Here is a 6258-nt window from a genome sequence, read left to right as displayed (position 1 = left end):
AACCAAACTTATCGGCATGCGCAGGTGGACGGAGTAAGCCAGGTGTTGCAAGAAGAAATTCGGAAAGGCTTCCTGGAATTAATGCGGGCGGTTAACGAGGTATTGCTACCGGTCAGAACAGGCGTGGACTACGTACCTGAATTGCGCGCCGAGCAGACACCTGCTGTCTGATTATGGCAGCAGAGGAGCAGTCCCGAAAAGGCCTGAGCCAAGGCAGAGCGCAAGCAGGGCCCAAATACACGACGCCCCGAGTCGAAAGTACCGGCGGCCGAGCGACAACACGAGCAGCATTGACGGCAGAAACGAAGCGGCTTCGAGGAATTGGCGAAATCCGTGGAGCGCTCAGCGGTCGCGGCGCGTAGGTTTCCGTGGCCACAATGATGCGCTGCAGGCTGATCCACCCCCACCATACGTGCAAGGTAACGAAAGGTCGCCTTGGGGCCGAGTTGAAAAATGGGGCCTATCACTTGATGGCGACAGGCATAAAATGGCTGTGGAAGATTTTGTTTTTCGTGTGGAGTTTCTACAGCGGCAGTGCAGATGTTCCTGGGCTGAAGTTTTGAACAATTTCCATCTATTGGTGGGCGGCAACGCGAGAGAGTGGTACTGTCACTATGTGCGTGACCATAGGGCCGATAGCTGGCAGGAATTGAAGCATAGCCTGATCGCTCGGTTTAGAGGCGCTGCCGATGAGTTCCAGCGGATGCAGGAGTTGCGCGAGAGGCGACAGAAGGCCACAGAAAGCGTCGAGGACTTCTTTCACGCCATGAGGAAGCTAGCATCACGTTTGCAATCACCACCAAGCGAATCTGAAATGGTAAAAATAATTAAAAAGGGGCTGAAAGAAGAAGTGGCGCGGTATGTTTACGCACTTCGTGTGTATAGCGTGGACCATCTTCGCGGAGCGGATGCAACAATGGAGCGGCAAGAGGGAACGCCTGCATACCGCAGTGGCTTTAGGGCTGGTCCCAGTGGGCGAACCAGGCCCGTAGACGAGTTGGAGATAGATTTTGGAGGCCCTGATGCAGCAGAAGACGTAGCCGTGGAAGAGGCGCGAGTCACCAGGCGTGTACAGCTGCAGCTAAATTGCTGGAATTGTGGCCAAGCGGGGCATGGTTTCCGCGATTGCATGGCGCGAGAGCGGCGTATATTTTGTTAGCGCTGTGGCCGACCAGACACGTATAGTACGCAGTGTCCGAGCTGTACGGGAAACGGGCGGCGGAGGGCGAATCGCGCTCGGCACCTGCGATCACACCATCAGCGGGAAGTCGAAACTAGAACAGAGCGAAGATATTAATTCTAGGTATAAGGGTAGAATTAGGGGTTTGCCGATGGAGGAGCGGATGCGAGCGTACCTAGAGGCGCGAAACAGGATATTTCAACAGCACCAGGTCGCCGGAATGCGGATGCTCACCACCCGCTTTGTGAAGGCGAGGGCGCGGTTTAAGAAGAGGCGTCAAACGAAGTGACAAGTTGCGGAAGCAACTAGAGTGTTTGCCGAGGTCAAGGTGAAGGGCCGCTAGATACGAGGTCTGCTGGGCTTCGGTGAGCATTCTTGGTAAAAATAGTCGGCGATTGCTGCAGGAGCTGGATATACGCGTACAAAAGTATGTACTATGTACCTGGGAATCGATTTCTGGCGAATTTTTGAGTTGGCACCAGCGGTTATTCCTCCACGTGAAACTGGCATCGCTAAAAGCTGCGTAGATGAGATTTTGGCTGAGCGAGTTGCGCATTACGTCGATGACGAAGACCCGAAACCAGAGCCGGAAATGTGGGACCTGGAAGATTGGCAAAAGAAGATTGTAGAGTCAGTAAAGGAGGAGTTTCTGACATTTTAAAAGGCAGGATTGGGAAAGACCACAGCAGAGACCCATAGAATTGAGCTAGTTGATGGAACGCAGCCTGTAAAGGATAGACATTACCCATTGTCACCCGCGATGCAGGAGCTGGTGTGTCGGGAGGTTGATAATATGTTGGCCGTAGTGCGACGGCCGGTCAAGAACCGCTTTTGCCTCGATGCCCGAAAGCTCAACAAACTCACGGTTAAAGACGCGTATCCACTTATATTATCGGGGCTGGATCAAACTTTCTATATTTCCAGCGTCGATTTGAAGTTCTCATTCTGGCAAATTGAATTGGACGAATCCAGTGCCTGGGCGACCGCTGTACCAATTCCGAGTGATGCCATTTGGCCTGTGTAACGCGGCGCAGAGATTATGCCGGCTGATGGACAGGGTCATTCCCACAGAGCTCAGGTCAAACGTCAAGGTGTATTTGGATGACCTCGTCATATTCGCGGCGAACTTCGGGACACACATGGACTACCTGCGGAAAGTAGCGAAATGCTTAAGAGAGGCGAATTTGACCATTGGACTGTAGAAGTCCAAGTTCTGCTTTAAATCTTTAAAGTACCTCGGGTGTATTTTGGGAGGAGGCACATTGAGAACGGACCCAGAGCGAGTTTTCTAGCGTGGCCGCGCCGCTTACTGATGCACTGAAGAAACGAGCCGGAGGACGGTTCGCGTTGAATGATGAGGCCAGGGATTCATTCGAGGCCAGGGATTCATTCGAGGCCCTGAAGAGGTCGTTGATTACGGCGCCGGTACTCGTGCATGCCGAATTTTTCGTGCAGTGCGATGCGTCGCAGGCGGGCGTCGGAGCGGTGCTATTCCAGCTAGGCGACGAGCAGATTGAGAGACCAATAGCTTTCTTTTCGGCCAAGTTCAACACCAGAGCAACTATTCCGTGACGGAGAAGAAATGCCTAGCGGCGGTCCTGGCGGTGCAAAAGTTTCGGCCGTACATCGAACTCATGCTATTCACTGTCATAACAGACCACGCCAACCTAAAATGACTAATGTCGCTAAAGGACTTGTCCGGACGATTGGCGCGGTGGTCGTTATTGCTCCAGGGCTACAACTTCGAAATCCAGCTTCGTAAGGGGTCGGAAAACGTGGTGGCAGACACGTTGTCCAGAAGTTTGGGCGTAGAAGCGGTGGATGAACTGGCGCAAACTCCAGGTGAAATTTTGGGCATGGAAACGGCGGAATTTGAATCGGATGAATATCGAGAAATAAATAAATAAATAATTGAAAGAAATAAGCCTTGCTTACCGGATTTGCAGGTCGTGGACGGTATCATCTACAAGCGGACCGCATTCAACCGCCTGGAGGAACAGCTGGACGGAGTCGAGTGGAAGCTGTGGGTGCTAGACGCGCTGACGGGAGTCCTGATTACGAAAGCCTATTGCGAGGAAACAGCGGCACACGGAGGAGTTGCAAAGACGCTGGAAAATCTACGGCGGTACTTCTATTGGCCGAGAATGGCATGTCAAGTCGCTGATTTTGTGCGAGGATGCCAAGTCTGCAAAGAGACCAAGGCTGCAAATTTTAAAATGCAGGTCGGTATTGGTGCTGGGGTGGTGTCAGGGCGACCGTTCCAGAAATTGTACTTTGATTTCCTATTCATCGTCGTCGATCATTTCACAAAGTTTACCTTCTTGAAAGCGATGAGGAAGGCTACGTCTGGAAATGTGGTGGAGTTTCTGGTGAACAACGTCTTTCACACATTTGGAGTGCCAGAGGTGATCCATTCAGATAATGGGCGGCAATTTACTTCAGCGACGTTTGCGGAGATGATTGGTGCGTACAGGATCAAGAATCTGAAGACCCCGGTGTATTCGAAACAGGATATTTCAACAGCACCAGGTCGCCGGAATGCGGATGCTCACCACCCGCTTTGTGAAGGCGAGGGCGCGGTTTAAGAAGAGGCGTCAAACGAAGCGACAAGTTGCGGAAGCAACTAGAGTGTTTGCCGAGGTCAAGGTGAAGGGCCGCTAGATACGAGGTCTGCTGGGCTTCGGTGAGCATTCTTGGTAAAAATAGTCGGCGATTGCTGCAGGAGCTGGATATACGCGTACAAAAGTATGTACTATGTACCTGGGAATCGATTTCTGGCGAATTTTTGAGTTGGCACCAGCGGTTATTCCTCCACGTGAAACTGGCATCGCTAAAAGCTGCGTAGATGAGATTTTGGCTGAGCGAGTTGCGCATTACGTCGATGACGAAGACCCGAAACCAGAGCCGGAAATGTGGGACCTGGAAGATTGGCAAAAGAAGATTGTAGAGTCAGTAAAGGAGGAGTTTCTGACTCCCGCTGACGGGAGTCCTGATTACGAAAGCCTATTGCGAGGTAACAGCGGCACACGGAGGAGTTGCAAAGACGCTGGAAAATCTACGGCGGTACTTCTATTGGCCGAGAATGGCATGTCAAGTCGCTGATTTTGTGCGAGGATGCCAAGTCTGCAAAGAGACCAAGGCTGCAAATTTTAAAATGCAGGTCGGTATTGGTGCTGAGGTGGTGTCAGGGCGACCGTTCCAGAAATTGTACTTTGAATTCCTATTCATCGTCGTCGATCATTTCACAAAGTTTACCTTCTTGAAAGCGATGAGGAAGGCTACGTCTGGAAATGTGGTGGAGTTTCTGGTGAACAACGTCTTTCACACATTTGGAGTGCCAGAGGTGATCCATTCAGATAATGGGCGGCAATTTACTTCAGCGACGTTTGCGGAGATGATTGGTGCGTACGGGATCAAGAATCTGAAGACCCCGGTGTATTCGCCCCAGAGCAACGCCTCGGAACGGGTCAATCGCACTGTATTGGCAGCCATCAGAGCGTACCTAGAACAGGACCATAAGGAGTGGGATCTGCATTTGCCTGAGATCGAAGTGGCGATACGAAACAGCGTACACGCGGCAACAGGAGTGACACCCTCTTTGCACTCTTCGGGCAGCACATGATGTTGCATAGGTCCCAATATGACTTAGCGAGGAAACTGAAGTCGCTGGGCGACCACGTGATGACAGATATAAATAAAGCCGAAAGACAGAAACTCGTCCAGGAAAAGGTGCAGAAACAACTACACACCGCGTATGAGCGAAATAAAGCCCGCTTTGACCAACGAGCGCGTAAGTTCCATGCGGTTCCTGGTCAAGAAGTCTACCGCCGGAACTTCGTACTCAGCGACTTTAGCAAAGCATTTAACGCGAAGTTTGCCAGGAAGTTCCTGAAGTCGAGAGTGGTCCGAGCCGTGGGAAGCAACGCGTATGAACTTGAAGACCTGCAAGGACGGCCTCTGGGAGTTTTCCACGCAAAAGATTTGCGCTCCTGAGCGCGAGCGAAGAGTGGGTGTGGCCTACGTTGGGGGCGTCGGAAGGATCGGCAGCCGAAATCGCGCGACGGCGGAGATGATGCGCGCAAAGGTTGCAGCATTCCGGATGGCGTCATTCGCACCTTTGCGTTGGTGTTGCATCGGCTAATTAGCGGCCGCGGTTTCTGGCAACGGTGGCATACATTTATCTCCTCAACCAGTTACCAGCGCCACCTTGTGGTACCGGCAAGTGACAGTGCCAGCTGTTGCGGCAGCAGGGCATGGTTGCTTGACATAGGAGTATGAGAAGGCTGCGAATTGGAAATAATAAACGGATGCAAAAAGGATTGGTAGTTGTAAGGCGGTACAGGTAATGGGGCCGACACGGGAATCGACATTTTGCTGAAGATATTGGAAGAGTGCGGTTGTGCAGCGGGACTCGGCTTTCGTTTTTTTTTTTGGTTCGGTTAACCTACAAATTTGGTAAGAGAACAAGGTGTGTAGACCCAGCAGCAGATGGTTGGCCGCTGGGTCTCTGGATGAACTCCGGTCTTATAAACTGTCCACGGATTTTGTGGCCACTATCACCTACTACATCGTCTCGCCGACCACTACTTCAACACATGTTGAGGCTGCATTGACCGTCCGCATCATCGCATCGTCTCCAGCAGTGACCCATCAATCATCATCGTCAGCGGCAGCCCATAAGCGGCACTGGATAGTGCAATCCCACCGACCAGCAGATGCGACTGCAGCGTTGTCGTTGAAGGCGTTATGAAGGGGAGTAACGACTGAGTGAGTCCTTTATATATATATATATATACGCCCTATGTAAAATGCAAACAATTCTTTTATTATAAATTTTAGTTTTAAAGGAACAACACTTTTTATCCGCACCACAATTGACGACGGCCAGTCTAACTCCTCTACTCTGCTACGGCTCCCTCTAAAAGTGGGTCACGACGGGGCAAGAACTCAGCTGCTGAGGCAGCGCAGCGTTGGCGCCGCTAGCACCAAGGGGCTGGAAAGGACTCACTCAGTCGTTACTCCCCTTCATAACGCCTTCAACGACGAGGCTGCAGTCGCATATATATATAAGTTAACAC

General features: G+C 51.6%; 1 long non-coding RNA gene across 1 annotated transcript; it reads right to left on the bottom strand.

The window, feature by feature from the left end:
- Positions 1 to 377: 377 nt before the first annotated feature.
- Positions 378 to 3026, bottom strand: LOC115629292. The gene is made up of 5 exons (XR_003995875.1): positions 2416 to 3026; positions 1926 to 2328; positions 1356 to 1781; positions 873 to 1274; positions 378 to 809 (listed from the first exon to the last, which is right to left on the bottom strand). It is a non-coding gene; the product is annotated as an uncharacterized LOC115629292 (long non-coding RNA).
- Positions 3027 to 6258: the final 3232 nt, after the last annotated feature.

The sequence above is a fragment of the Scaptodrosophila lebanonensis genome, unplaced genomic scaffold (assembly GCF_003285725.1).
Source record: "Scaptodrosophila lebanonensis strain 11010-0011.00,11010-0021.00 unplaced genomic scaffold, SlebRS2 tig00000138-arrow-arrow-pilon, whole genome shotgun sequence".
NCBI lineage: Eukaryota > Metazoa > Arthropoda > Insecta > Diptera > Drosophilidae > Scaptodrosophila > Scaptodrosophila lebanonensis.
This window is presented reverse-complemented; position numbering and strand designations above follow the sequence as displayed.